This window comes from Rhagoletis zephyria, unplaced genomic scaffold (genome assembly GCF_001687245.7).
Source record: "Rhagoletis zephyria isolate East Lansing unplaced genomic scaffold, Rhagoletis_zephyria_1.1 Rzeph_scaffold_01453, whole genome shotgun sequence".
In the NCBI taxonomy this organism is placed as follows: Eukaryota; Metazoa; Arthropoda; class Insecta; order Diptera; family Tephritidae; genus Rhagoletis; species Rhagoletis zephyria.
Window position 1 is genome coordinate 39849 of NW_016158537.1, and position 15429 is coordinate 55277.

Below are 15429 nucleotides of genomic sequence, written 5' to 3' on the forward strand. Positions count from 1 at the left end.
AAATTTTCAGATATGTACATATATTTTAAATTTTTGCTTTAATCTGTATCCTTTTAATATTTAATTAGATACCTTAAGAATAAAGCTTAAAACGAAACAGCACAGCAACCCTTTTCTGTTCATCTTAAAAACACAAAACCCTCTTTTGTTAAAATTCGGCGCTGCACAAAATCCTGGCTTTTATATTTTCCAACAAAATACCACTTCGCAACCCTGGATTTTCACGAAGCGTTTCATTCGGGTCGTAGTTTTGCAACTTCGGGCCATTCGGTGTTGTATGCCATATTGGCTGCCATATTGTTCACACTGTCATCGCCATATTGAACACCCTGTCAACTATCTGTCAACCCTAAGATATCTCACATGTATTCTTCCACAAAGTACAAGACTACAAGACACTGTTGAGCACTTTACGCACAAATTCAAACACATTCACAAAAAGTTTATTAGTTTCCAATACATGCGCAATTGCAGGCATTGCTAAAATAAATTTGTTGTCATGGAAACCATATTTGTGATGAGGAAATCATGTCTTGGAAGTAATGACTTCACAATAAAAGTACCCGGTATTGACAAAATTTTAAGAATATCCTACAATCTCCTGGATTTTATGGAAGCAATTTAAGTGAAAAATTACTTTAATTTTTGGAATTTTATATGGAAATTGCCAGAAAATAAAATATAATTTTTCATTTAAATTGCTGGTGAAACCGGCTGTCAGCCCCATTCTTAATTTAAACATAACTTATAACAAGTTATACGTACAACGGCAGCAAGAACTACCACTAATGTACAACAAACTCATCATTTTGAGATTCAGAACCGTCGCGTCGAAAATTTAAGCTGTTGTAGCAACACCACCTTGTATGAATTCGCCTTGAGTCGTATTTATTTCCTTTAAAAGGCTTGACCAAACAGCAAATTTGATATGTTATTGCGTCCGCCAACCTATATTAACGCTGCGTTAAAAGCAATCTGCGCTGAAGCGTAATTTATTTTGCTACATTCATATTCTTTATGATAACACTGAACTAACGTTACGTTTTAGTATACACATTATTGCAGGCGTTTGTAAATTCTTGAATATTATTTATTTTTATTTATAAAGAAATAAATAAATTCACAAATATTGTTGTAATTAATTAAATTGTAGAACTGTAGTTCTGAATTGCATCTATGCGTACGATGAGTACGCTCATATACAAAGCGGTGTCAATTCAATCTTATATGGTTATTTTTTTGCACAGATACTTTTGACATAATAAGAGCATCACTAAAGACCGGTCCACATAGAACTTTCGCGTTGGCTTTGGCGTTGGCGTTGGTTTGACAGAACGCACGTTAAAAGTATGCTTGCTACAATGAACGCTTGGCAGCGAATGCTTGGGCTACTAAATTAACATACTAACGACTGATAAATTAATATTTCATATCAATAATTGCATTAAAAACGATATTTCTTGTCCGCACTTGATTAAAAAGGAAAAATAATTCACATAATTTTATTTATTTACAACAGCTGACGAGCGACGCACGCGAAAAGTTGTGAGTTGGCCATCTTTTTGCTTTGTGTTGGCGTGAGCGGTGCCGAATTTTGGCTATGTGGACGGATGCATTTGAATTCATGTATTCATAGTCAGCTGTTGAAGCGTTGTTATTTAAAAATTCGTAGCTGCAATCGGGTGAGGAAATTTAAATTCGATGAATTTTGTGTAATATATTATATTTATTAACAAATAAACTGCAAAATTTAGTACTGCTGGAGTTTTTTTACAGAACTGAAGTGATTTCAGAATGCTTACAAATTCTGTAAAATGTTGCACAGACCAGTGGCGCTTTCAGTGATTTGTGAGGTTAGGTTGGGTGTGCCACCTAAAATATAGAAAGTCCGAATGTCGGAATGGAAAGGGCCATGGAGACGCATTTCAGTTAAAGACCTTGTGATGCCGCTTGTCCCAAATATTTCCAATTTCAACTCTTGGTTATAAAAGACCTAACTACAATAAGTCACTGAAAGCGCCAACATCAAAAACATTTGAAAATGTGATGTGCAGCGGTTTTTATTAGTTATAAATTTAATGAAGGGTAGAATAAGTATGTAGTTTATATAAACTGTGAAAATGTTGCACTGATTTGTTGCGCTTTCAGTGACTTAATGGAACTTGGGTCTTCTGCGTTAACAAACATGTAGAAAGCCTGAATGTTTTAAGGTAATTGCGATGAACTAAGGGTGTTCCAAAAATTTTCAATTGCATTTCTTTTGGTTGTATTAAAGCCATAACTCCAGTAAGGGCCATTTTTCGTTAGTTAACTACTATGCTAATGTTAAGCCACCATTTGACTGCACCACCAGTTGACTGCAGTTAACTAATGTACATCCATTAGCTAACCAATAGTTAAAAACAGCTGTTTTTGTAGAAGTTAACTAATGACTGGGAAAATGGCCCGAAGTCACTGAAAGCGCCAACAGCAAAAACATTTGGGAAGTGTAGTTACAAAGTGGAGTTGTTTGGAGATTTTTTTATTGAGATGAACTTTTTCTTGATAAAAAAAATTCTAGGCAACAGCAATCTCTGTGACTGCAACAAATCTACAAATGTACAAATCGGTGGTCCATGTTTAAGGAACTACTGACTTATAACTTAGATTTACATATTGTACATAGAAAGCTATCATAGAAAGCCAACAAGTATTAATATGAAGCATGCGCAACTTAGTTGCAAATCAATATACCTTCTACCGTGGTTTTTACCTTCAGAGTGCCAAAAATACTATTGCTGTTCAGGATGTGGTTCAAATGATCTTGCATTTGCATATTTCAGTGTATTTTTAAATTCGCAACAATAAAATGCAAGCGGTTACCATTGTAGGAAGCATAAATTTGCAAATGCAAATCCAAGACCATTTGCACAATAATAATAATAATAATAGATTGGCGTTTACACATATGTTAGTGTTTGGCCGAGCTTCTCCTCCGACTTGTGGCGTGCGCCTTGATGTTGTCACACAAAGCGGAGGGACCTACAGTTTTACGCCGACTCCGAACGGCGATTGTATTTTTATGAGAAGCTGTTTTTCATGGCAGAAATACACACGGAGGTTTGCCATTGCCTGCCATTTGCACAATATCCTGAACAAATATTGTTATATTTTTGTTCCTCTACAATATCACTGTAAAGCCTTCCCATTTTTACGCTGCCTGTGCCGCTAGTTTCTACAAGTAAAATATTCTAGATAAAGATTAAAATTATTAAAAAAAAATATTAAGGCAAGATAAAGATAATGAAGTTAAAGATTATTAGGATAAAGAGAAATACTAGCTGTCTTCATCTAAAGTGATTAACTGCTGATAGACTTGATAAAATGATAAATTTTATAATTTTCATATATGAACTGTCAAACTTTGTGTGGAAATCTATAACACAATAACTAATTAAGATAAAACGTAACTAGCCATATAAGTTAAATAATAAACAATTTAATGCAATTATTTACCAAGGTGCGTTCATATAAGAGTGGGGAGTAACCGATAAATTTAAGAAATTTATCCCTTTAACAATTTAGATGATACCCCTATTATTTAATTCAAGATTATTAAGATTTAATATCAATATAAAGATTATTAGAGTAAATATTAAGATTTAAGAATAAGTTAAAGGCTATTGGGGTAAGTGTATAAAAATACTAATACTTTTTTTGTTTTTTTCAGAAGATTTTATACGAGATATCAGCGGCAATTTGACGTTCACAGCAAACAAAATTAAGTTCACTCAATTCACTTAATTAACAAACCATAATAACAATCCCAACGGTTTTTACCCCCCATTCCTGCCCATCCGCACGAGGGGCGTAGTCCGCATGAAGTACGGAACCAGTATTTTCAATTTTTGCGCCGAGTCACGATAGGCAGGAGTTTGTTAAGTGTCGAGATCTAAAACACTTCAGCTACAGAACTAAATTCATCAGCCGATTTTATGTCTTTATGTTAATGATTCATTTATTGAGAGGATGCTATCGCTTTCTTAATGCTGAAAAGCGGATCTGATATATCAAACGTGCTGGAATGAGAGTTAAAAGCGTGGCATAATCAACGGAGTGGGTCATGCAATTCAAAATTAGTTTTACAAGCTTTCATAAATAGGGGACAAAAGTGTCTTGATACCCGGGAGGGAACATTAAGGCTAACTTCACCCAGAAGAAGCGGACTTGAAACTGAGCCTGTTAGTAATTTAACTATAAAAATTGTACCAAGCATTTACCTGCGACTGGAAAGTGTAGGAAGATAATAAGTTTTAATCGGCTCGTATAAGGCGGAAGGTTATATTGAGAATCTCAACGGAAATTTCTTAAAGCAAAAAGTAGGAATTGTTTTTGAATTGACTCGATCTTGTCTGAGTAAATTTGTACCTTGGATTCGAAACCACCGAACCGTTTTCCAGAATTGGTCTAACTAATGCTGTAAACAGGGTTTTAGTGATATAAGGGTCACAAAATTCTTTTGACCATTGTTTCACAAAAGCAAGTACCCTTGTTGAATGTCACATTAATATTAAAAATTAAATTATTAAAATTAAAATTAAGCTTAGGATCCATTGTGATCCAGGTCCACAAAATTGTATACCTGTTCCAGGTTATGGTTACCTATTGTATAAGAGGGATGAACAGCTCTTCGCGAGAGGCACATTACTTTACATTTCTTAAGATTTAGAGGCATAAGATTTACTTTACACCAGTAAGCCATGCTGTTTAAGTCTGATTGTAGCAAATACCTTTCTTTAATTGAAACCTACGATTTATAAAGCTTTAAATGATCTGCATACATTAAAATTTTGGAAAATTGTATATCTGTAGAAATATCGTTTATAAAAAGTAAGAACAGAACCGGGCCAAGGCGGCTACCTTGAGGGACTCCTGAAGTAACATCAATGACGTCAGAGATAGTATTTTTAAACATTACCCTTTGTGTTCTATCATAGAAATATGAAGAGATCCAACGTAGAAAATTAGGGGGAAGACCAAGAAGACCAAGTTTATAGATGAGCAACGAGTGGCACACTTTGTCAAATGCTTTACTGAAGTCAGTATATATAACATCAACAGTTTTGCTTTCACTAAATACTTTTGAGGTAAGTTGATTTGCCCTTGCAAAATCCATGTTGACTATATGAAATGCTAGAAGAGATAGAATGCGTCAACTGATTTGTTATAATTGCTTCAAATAATTTAGCAATTACAAAAAGCTTAGCTATTCCCCGGTAGTTCTCCATATAGTTGGAAAAACTCCCTCTTTAAAAGACAAATTAAATAACGCTGTTAACGGCTCATAGAGATAATCAGCACAATTTATAAGAATACAAGTAGAGCTCTGATCAGGACCATAACTGAAGGACTGCTTTAAGGATTTCAGACAAACTACTACATCATCGGGAGATATTACTGGGATATTTATTGAGTTTATTGGACTTAGTTTAAAAGGATAGTCAATGTTAGCATTTGAGTTAATGGAATAATTAGATTTAAAAAACTGAGCGAACATGTTAGAAATTCTTTGATTATCACCAGACGCGGTATTTTGATACTTGATGGCGGAAGAAAACCCACGTACATTTAGCTTGGAGTTTACGAAGTCATAAAATGATTTGGGGTTATATATTATACGCCGTTTGATTTTACATAAGTAAGCTTTATAACACTTTTTGTTTAATTCAAAAAACTTATGACGCAAAAGTGAGTATTTTACATAGTATGAATGTAAACCGGTTTTTTTGTGCAATCTAAAATAACGAAACTTTCTGTATTTAAAATTTTTCACTTCTTTAGTGAACCATAACTGTGTTTGTTCTTCAGGAACATACATGCGTTTAGGCACATGCTTTTCAAATAATTTATGTAAAGTAAAGTTAAAAAGTGCAACGATTTGTTCAATATTTTCTTTATATGCAGGCCACGACAATTAAGACAGTTCTTTGTTAAGCATTTTAAAGTTGGCTTTCGAAAAATCAAAGCGAATATTTGGTTCGTATGCTTGGGTACCGCAATTTTGACCATCACTTATAACTTCGTAAGATATCTCCATAGCAGTGTTTTAGACATCTTCGGGCAAAACTAGTGGATCACACTTATTTACAACGGACTTAGATGCATCATCAACATAAACAAGATCTAATACTTTACCAAACTTATTGTGAAGTACATTAACCTGAGTTAGGCAGAGTTCAGCCATCTCCTCTAAAAATACGTTGTTGCACGCACTAGACGCGAAAGGTACGATATCATTGTCAATGATGTTCCATGATATGCCTGGTAAATTAAAATCACCCAACACAATCATTGAATCCGTCTGTAAACTAACAGATTTCAGTAAAGAGATGAGTCGTGAATACACTAATGTGTCAGATCGGGGAGGGATATAGCATAGAGCTAAGTAAATATACCCTTTTCCAACCTGTACACGAATGCATTTGAATTCTACTGAATCAATGTGTGGAAGACTAACTTCTTCAGATGGTATTGATATGATAATTATGTGTATGATAATTATTTGGAAGAATCTCTGAATTGAAAATGTGAGGTTTCAGCCAAGTTTCAGTGAAGGAAAGAATATTATAATTACATTCAAGGCCTTTAAGGTATAAGTTCGTTAATTTAGTATTTAAGCCTCTTACATTTTGGGAATAAATACTTAAAGCAGATTTAATAATTAGTTTTTTGATTCAGTGTTATGACGGGGAATATTAGCTAAGTTATTTCCTTTTTTGGACCTATATTCGAATTCAAGAACGAAAGCTCCGGGGGCCAAAAAGAACCACTAAGCAGCGCATTAAAATTATCTAAATTTACGTCAATTTTAAATGAAGCAATATTTGTTTCGTATTTAAAATTAAATTTTCTGATGCTTAAGTCGACAGTTGTAATTTTTGATGAGATATAAAGCTTTATATCGTCTTCGGTAGTGTCTCTCGAAAATCTAGAGACAAAGATTGACTTCTTTGGCGGAACCACAACTAGTTTCCTTGTATCAGACTGGAGTACCGGCGGAAGAGGTTGAGTTACAGCGTTACTAGTTGAGGATAGGGAAGGCCATGGAGGCTTTTAAGACGATGCCACCACTTCAATGGGCGAAGANGAAGCAATATTTGTTTCGTATTTAAAATTAAATTTTCTGATGCTTAAGTCTTCAGTTGTAATTTTTGATGGGATATAAAGCTTTATATCGTCTTCGGCAGTGTCTCTCGAAAATCTAGAGACAAAGATTGACTTCTTTGGCGGAACCACAACTAGTTTCCTTGTATCAGACTGGAGTACCGGCGGAAGAGGTTGAGTTACAGCGTTACTAGTTGAGGATAGGGAAGGCCATGGAGGCTTTTAAGACGATGCCACCACTTCAATGGGCGAAGAGGAAGATACTTCAGGCTCGTTATTATCCGAAGCAGATTTCATTACACGCTCTTTTGAGGCTGAGGATTCTGATGCTGGAGGACATGGAGAAGATAGATTAATTAAGTCAGTCGGAAGATTATTCTGACGTGCAACGACAATAATTTCCTTAGATGGACTATGAAGACGCTTACGTTTAGACACACGGATATCCTTAACAGAATGCAGGGTGTCTTAGCATTTGAATGGTTTAAACACATTTTCATAATACTTAAATTTTTTCTGTCAGTACTGACAATTCTCTTCCTATTTCTGTAAAACCATTTCTGGTTTGCCTAAATAGCGTTCAGAATCGCTTTTAATTTGGCAAGTATCAAGATCGCACTTCATATTGAAAGACAAAAAAATAAAATAAATTATAACAATTAAGGAGCTGATGTAAATAGCTTTAAATAAATGTAGCGAACAGTTTGAGTATCACTGTAATTATGACACTTAATAAACGCAACGCAAACAGCTGTGACAAGAATTACTAGAAGATGTAAACAAAAAGAGTAGAACAAATGTGCAAAAACAAAATGAATTCAGTTAACTACAAAGGATACAACAACAATGATAGCAACAAATGACTCGGCAAGATTAGAATGTATGCTAGTGAAATTTAATTAAATTTCGTTTAATATAAAACACAATAACTTTCACTTAGCTTCAATTATTTCACACTAAGATGCTCATAGGCACTTTTTATCACTACTTTAATTAGCACAATAAACTTAGCAAATAGAAAGCCAAAATCAGAGCAAAATATATGTAAGTACACCTCACAGCTTGATGTTTGTAGATATTTGCGAAAATATTAATAATCAGTAGTTTAGTACTAAAATTACCTTGGTCACTTTTAACGTAGAATATTTTAGTTTACATTATAAGCATGAACAAAAAAACTCTTGCCAATTTGATAGCAAGGAAAATAAAAAATTTAAAGCGTCAGTTGCAAAATATAGAAAACTGGGCGAACTTGCTCATCAAATGGAAGTTGGTATTAGTAGTGAAAGAGTAGTTTGTTGTAAGAAGAACACATGCCTAGTACCAGTAGAGCCGCCGGTCTTCAAAGTATTTTGCCTAACGCGCAAAGTATATCAGATTCTTATTTAGTGAGTGATAGTTATCCCGATAGTGGTAGCGATAGTGAGGGGTTTTTTTTTGACGTTGACGAGATAGATGACAGTGAAGAAAACACAATTCCAACTTACGTTCGGAGAATCGAGTTAAAGGCTTGGGCTATTAAAAATAATGTAACTCAGAACGTGTTGACCGACTTACTTCAAACATTGAAGAAGGTAGGGGTTGACGGGCTACCTTTGTCTGCTAAAACGCTTTTAGGTACTAGTCGAGAAACTGTAGATATTAAAACCATATAGCTGTGCCCTTACATCTATTCCGTGTGTTGCAATATCCACGAAAGCAGCAGTTAATTTTTTATGAAGAAAATTATTACAAAATATTCAAAAAGTTCTCTACTTATATGTTTGGCTTTTCTTTGTTTTATTTTTCCAACGTCAAAAGCTGGATTTTTTTTTTTAAGTTGGTACAACAAAAAATACGAAACACGTTTTCTGTCAGATAGCTTACATGGCGGATAAGAAGAAGTGAGACTACCTTCTAAAAATTATTGTATCATGCTTATACCATTACTTCATCACCTTTTCAATGATTTTTTAAGCTAATTTAAAATGGATTCTGAAGAAGCCATTTTCCAAAAATTATGTTCGCATGTGGAATCAAGCCACTGGAGAGCAAATGACGGTACTCCTTTTTTTCTTAAATATAACTTTCACTGCAATATTAACTTTTTTCAGAGATTAAAATTCGCAAGCGTCAATTTTCAGTGGAATGTCCCCATGACGGACGCCCTCCACCGAAATATTCAGCCCTTTCCGTAGATTTGCCGTTACCACAAAGTAGCCACGCAGCAATAATGGCTAAATTAGATGAAGACCAATTATAATCGAAACTGGAGCTGAAATACAAGGCGCCCTCTCCGATAAGGTAATATCAGACACTGTAAATACTACAAATTCCCTTTATAACATCGTGATTTCCCATTTCAGATGCCTGAACGTGGCGAGTTCCAAGCCCAAAGCAAGCTGTTGCAAGAGTGCAGAGTTTGATGGATTTCGCCGACCTAAACGGCGTTGATGGATGAACCGACCCGAACGGGGCTTAGTAGTCGCTACAACAACAACAACAAGAGTGCAGAGTTTTGACAGCTAGGATTCAACAGTCTGTCAGTCGCATCACCGGTGACATGGAAAGCGAGGAGTCAACCGACTTAGCTACTATGATATCCATGTCATCGGTGGAGCAAGTGCAGGCTGTTGAAACCAAGCTTAAAAATAAAGCTTACGCTGACGCAATGGTAACATAATGATATTGATATAAGTATATTTAATTTGTAAATAACACTCTTTCTTCGATATTTGGATTGGGCTTTTAGCAAGAGCAAAAGGTACCAAAGGAACAATTGACGGGGTTATGCGTGGCTTGTTCAAAGATGACACCGTGGGAAATTTTAATTTAGAGGGAAGGGCAGGCAAGTTCCTACTTGTTGGTTTTAAAGTGACTGAGCTCCTCTTTGGTTCGTATCTATGTAACAGGAAAAAGAATATCTACGAGTTGCTAACACTAAATTCATTTATTAGATATTTTTCCAGAAAAATCGAAGGAGGACGTTCGCACTTTAATGCGAAAACATATAACTTTGTCATAATAGAAATAATCAAAAAAATATATATCAAAAAATAAAAAATTTAAGTAACAGTGTAGAATAAGCATACGAAAGAAACTGTAAATAGTAACATTAAGTTTTTTAGAAGAATGTTCTGCACATAATCTTGCAAATGCATATCTGTGGTTCAGGTGTAAACCATTTCTTTTAAATTTGAAATGGAATTATGTTTATACCTGGGACTGCATATACATTTGTCACCTTAATTCACAAAAGCCCTAACCAACAAATTTTTAATTTTATAGGAGCAGCAAAAAACACTATAAAAAGAGTAACCAAAACAGGTAGGACTTAAAAAAGGGCATGCAACTCCGTTGTTTTTGGTACTAAGACCTTAAAATTTTTATTAAAGTTGTATTTTGATCCACCTTACTAAAATCTCTGAAAAACGGAATTTCGAAAAAAGCGTTGGTTAGGGCCTTTATGAGTTAAAGTAACGATATGTACAAAACATATGCACCGGATACTGAATACATTTATTGTAATGAATAGGATAGAATATCTTGTTTTATATAATAGAGTAAATTTATTTAAGTAATAGTATTAAGTTTATGAATATATTCTTACTTACTTATACTTATTGTATATTACTGATACTGATTATTGAATACTTATTGTACATTATTAGGGGTATTCGGGACTTGTTGTATATGCCCGAGTATTCTGCGTTTGAGGTATTTATGATTTTTGGTAGATAATGCAGTAAAATTTTTAACAGCAATGCAACGTCGATAATAAGAGCTGCAGAACTGAACCGCTCAGGAACAATTTACTACAAGAGCGTGCAATTACTGGCTTGTGCCAGCTTATGACATCGACATCATCGGTAACAAAAACCGCGAAGTCTGTTCTGCCTTTTCCAAGTTAGATAACGAAGCAAAGCGAAAGGGTATAGTGGTAAACGAGGACAACACGAAGTATATCCTGTCATCAAATAAACAGTCAGCACATTCGCGCCTTGGCACCCACGTCACTGTTGTCAGTTATAATTTTGAGTCGAGAAAGTACAGAATTTCGTTTACTTGGGAGAACCAGCATTAACACTAATCATAATGTCATCATGGAAATCCAACGCAAAATCACTCTTGCCAACAAGTGCTACTTTGGACTGAGTAGACAATACAGGAGTAAAGTCCTCACTCATTGTACAAAGATCACACTCTATAAGTCACTCATCATGCCCGTCCTGGTATATGGCGCGGAGGGCATGGACAATGACAACATCTAATGAAGCGGTTCTTGGAATATTCGAGAAAGAGTTTGCGGAAGATTTACGGGCCTTTACGCGTTGACGACGGCGAGTATCGCAGACGCTGGAACGATGAGCTTTATGAGCTTTACAACAACATGGGCATAGTGCAGCGAACTAAAATACAGCGGCTCCGCTGGCTTGCCCATGTCTTACGAATGGACTCCGACGCTCCAGCTCTGAAGGTATCTATTCAACTCGGAACCAGCTGGTGGTAGCAGAGGAAGAGGCAGGACCCACTGCGGTGGAAAGAACAAGTTGAGAAGGACTTGGCTTCACGCGGCATTTTCAATTGTCGTCAGTTGGCGCAGAAGAGAAACGACTGGAGTGCTTTGTTGAACTCGGCCAAAATCGCTTAGGCGGTTACTGCGCCGAAAAATAAGAAGAAGAATGCAACGAAGATTTGATTGCATTAACTGCCAAAAAGCATAAATATCCGAAATACAGAACACAAGGGCATTTGTAACAAATCCCGAACATATCTGGTATAAATATAACATAAATAAAACATGAAAAAGATTGTATTATAATTTATAATTAACACACGTAAATATTACAACTCTAAAATATTTTATACTAAAAAAATAATATTTATCTATTTTAAAGTACATTTAGTTAGGTTTCTACAGAACTTTTTTTAGTTAAGCTTAAATTATGATTTAATCATACTTTACAATAGATAAGTAAACGCCCTAGGTGTAAATAGTAGTGTTAAGTTTGGAAATATTAGTATCGTTCAAAAATAAAATTAAGATATGAAGCTGCTAAATAAAAAATATGAACACAAAATATGAGTGTATAAATAAAAAATTAATTTTAAAAGTAAAAATAACAGAAAGTGAATATGAAGTCCAAAACTGTAGTAACACTTACTTTATTGAATTAAGTATTAAAAATAAATAAATTAAGAATATAAAACTATAACTAGAAACAACTCAAAAAACAAAAAGAGTATAAATAGTAGCATTAACTTTTTAATTAAGTATCAAAAAATAAATACCCTAAATTTTAAATAAGAAACTTGAAATGCAGAAATCTTGTAAATATAGGTATTATGAAAACAATAATTATGTATTCTAGTGTACAAAACTAATTTTCTTAATTAAATGATATAGTAAAAATAAAATTGTTGATTTTCTACTTATTTGGTTTTTGCAGAGTTTATGATGATATATGTAAATGGGTAGTTTATTAGTACTGAGGAATTTATAATAGGCATGTTTTATTCAACCATCACAAGCAAATAGCTAAATCTTGGTCAAATAAAACGAAATTAGCTTATTTCCTATGTTAGCCTAATTTTGACAGTTGTTTGACTGCAAATAGTGTCAAAGTAAGTTTTTGCCTCTTTCTGATTGGCTGAAGGAGAAAATTTCTGATGCTGAATGGCAATGCCTCTTGTTCAATATCCAAGCCAAGACAGCTTTTCATAAGCCAATATAATTATGTTGGGTAAGTCCTCCATACAAAATAAGCTAATAGCTTAAATTTCTGGACAAATAAAACACGGCTAATGATAAAAATGATTCGTTTGTTTATTAGTACTGAGGACTTTATAATGAGAAAAATGAGCAGTTTGATGATTAGTGCTGAGGAGTTTATGATGATATAAATGATTAGACAAAAATTATGAGTTTGGTTATTAGTGCTGAGTAGTTTATGACAACAATGAGTAGTTTGTTTATTAGTGCTGATGAGTTTGTGATGACAACAATGAGTTGTTTGTTGATTAGTGCTGATGAGTTTGTGATGACAACAATGAGTAGTTTTGTTGTCAGCGCTAATTAAATTATGAGCATAAAAATGATTAGTTGCCTTGTTTTTAGAGAAAGCAGCCATATTTCTCACTTATATGAAATTGCTATTGGTGGGAAAGAGATATATCACACCGACAAGGAAAGGTACTAAATTTTTTCCCATGGCCTGAACAAAAACTAATTCTTTAATAAGTACTTTTGCAATTACTGATAATGATAACATGAGCACTCATATGATACTCATCTGTCTTATAGGGTAAAATTTTAAAGTGTTGAAATACATTCATTGTTTTTGTGTCTTAATACTGCAATAATTAAAGTTTTTTATTTTTATCTCAGTGCGCGTTGATGTAAAATGTTTTTCGTGAATCCATTAAATATAAATGAACAAACTGGATGGAACAAACGTCGTGCTATTTGAACGTGCCCTCGTACTATGCTCTAAGTGCCTGTTTTTCTGCCACATATTAAAAAAAAAAAATACAAGCTTTAAAAAAAATTGGCCCACGCACCAATCTTCTTAAGAATTGATGTCCTCGAAAAAAGAATTAAAAAAACTTCTCTAATTGTTACCAGATATAAGTCGTAACTTTAAATTAAAGTTTCTCCTCTTACAGATATCGTCAATCGTCGACGATAAATGATCTGAAAGTATTTTGTAGATTGTGATTTTATTTTTCCTAAATTGATATTTGAACGTGACATTGTACTGTGCTCTAAGTGTCTGTTTGCCTGCCACATATTCAAAAAAAAAAAAAAACAATATGTTAACAGCCAAGGCGAATTAATATAAGGAGTACAAAAACAAAAATTTACATGTATTTTGTTTTTGCTTTGGCGGCATAAACTGTCAAAATCTGTAAGAAAGATCTGTGTAGAAATTCAAACAAAATTTTTCAATTTGATATCAGAAGCCGTGCGGCGAAACACATATACAAAATCAGCTGAGCTAGTAACACTACCTTATATAAACAACTTTTTGTCTCCTCTCCTAATTGAGTTCTCCCCTGCAAACGGTAAATAGTTTACTTGTTTTTGTTATTTATGGCCTTATAACAATTATATTCAATAATTTTTATTGAGCACGAGGCCGTTTGTCATGAAAAACTATTGTGGAAAAGCAAAAACAATTTAAAAAAAAATGGTAGAAGTGATTGCTATTTCGGAAATCAACACATTTCACAATCAAGCGCAGCTATTCCGGTGCTTTTAAAACCTGATCATGTGGTTGTTGCTTTTGTTGTTTTTTGTTAATAATTCTATTTTTAGAATGTTTAAGTTTAGTTGTGCTCGTCCTTAAGTTATTTGTTTTGGTTATTTATGGCCTTATAACAATTATGCTCAGCTGGAGTCGTCGATTCGAATCCCGCTGAAGAAGTCTGATGAGGAAATATGGTGATTTCCAAAATAGCTATCACTTCTAACATTTTTTCAAATAATTGTTGCTTTTCCACAATAGTATTTCATTAAAAACGGCCTCAAGCTCAATAAAAATTGTTGAATATAATTGTAATAAGGCCACAAATAACTTAAGGACGAGCATACCTAAAGTTAAACATTCTAAAAATATAATTATTAACAAAAACCAACAAGCACAAGCAACAATCAATTTTAAATAGCACTGGAATAGCTGCGCTTGATTGAAGTTGCCTCACATGAAAAAAAGTGGGAAACGCAACAACAGTCTATAAGGCGAACTTAGCACAGTTCGTAGGCAACTGGCTGAGTCAGCTGGGGTCGTCGGTTCGAATACCGCTGAAGAAGTCTGATGAGGAAATAGGGTGATTTCTGAAATAGCTATCACTTCTAAAATTTTTTCAAATTTTTGTTGCTTTTCCACAATCGTTTTTCATTAAAAACGGCCCCAAGCCCAATAAAAATTGTCCGCTGTGGTGCAGTGTAAACAGTTTTTTCTTAAAAGCGGTCGCCCCTCGGCAGGCAATGGCAAACCTCCGAGTGTATTTCTGCCATGAAAAACAGCTTCTCATAAAAATACAATTGCCGTTCGGAGTAAGCGTAAAACTGTTGTTGTTGTTGTTGTAGCGGCTACAACAACCCCGCCCAGGACGGTTGGTATCTCAGTCGTTGTCGTCAAGTTCCACTAACGGCAACCCTAGGAGGCGTGCAGCTTCTGTGGGGTTTGTCCACAGGGACGAGGCCGTTAGGGTTGTCGGGTTTTCCGGGCATGCGAAGAGATGTTTCGAGTCATGTGGGGTCTCTCCGCATGCCGGACACTCATTCGGCACATCCTCATTCAA

At 34.5% G+C, this 15429-nt stretch overlaps 1 protein-coding gene and 1 long non-coding RNA gene across 3 annotated transcripts in view; one reads left to right on the top strand and one right to left on the bottom strand.

The window, feature by feature from the left end:
• The window catches only part of eIF4B (eukaryotic translation initiation factor 4B), a 41119-nt gene that overhangs the window by 18435 nt on the left and 7255 nt on the right, over positions 1-15429 (bottom strand). Inside the window, exon 3 of one of the 2 annotated variants that reach the window (XM_017617623.1) lies at positions 4397-4407. The exons of the other annotated variant lie outside the window; for it this stretch is intronic. The gene's annotated coding sequence lies outside the window, so the exon portion shown is untranslated. Of the gene's footprint in view, positions 1-4396; positions 4408-15429 lie in introns of those variants that run through there. 2 annotated transcript variants of the gene reach the window in all.
• LOC108364064 (uncharacterized) lies at positions 112-9613 on the top strand. Its single transcript, XR_001847696.1, has 3 exons — positions 112-380; positions 9028-9426; positions 9489-9613. It is a non-coding gene; the product is annotated as an uncharacterized LOC108364064 (long non-coding RNA).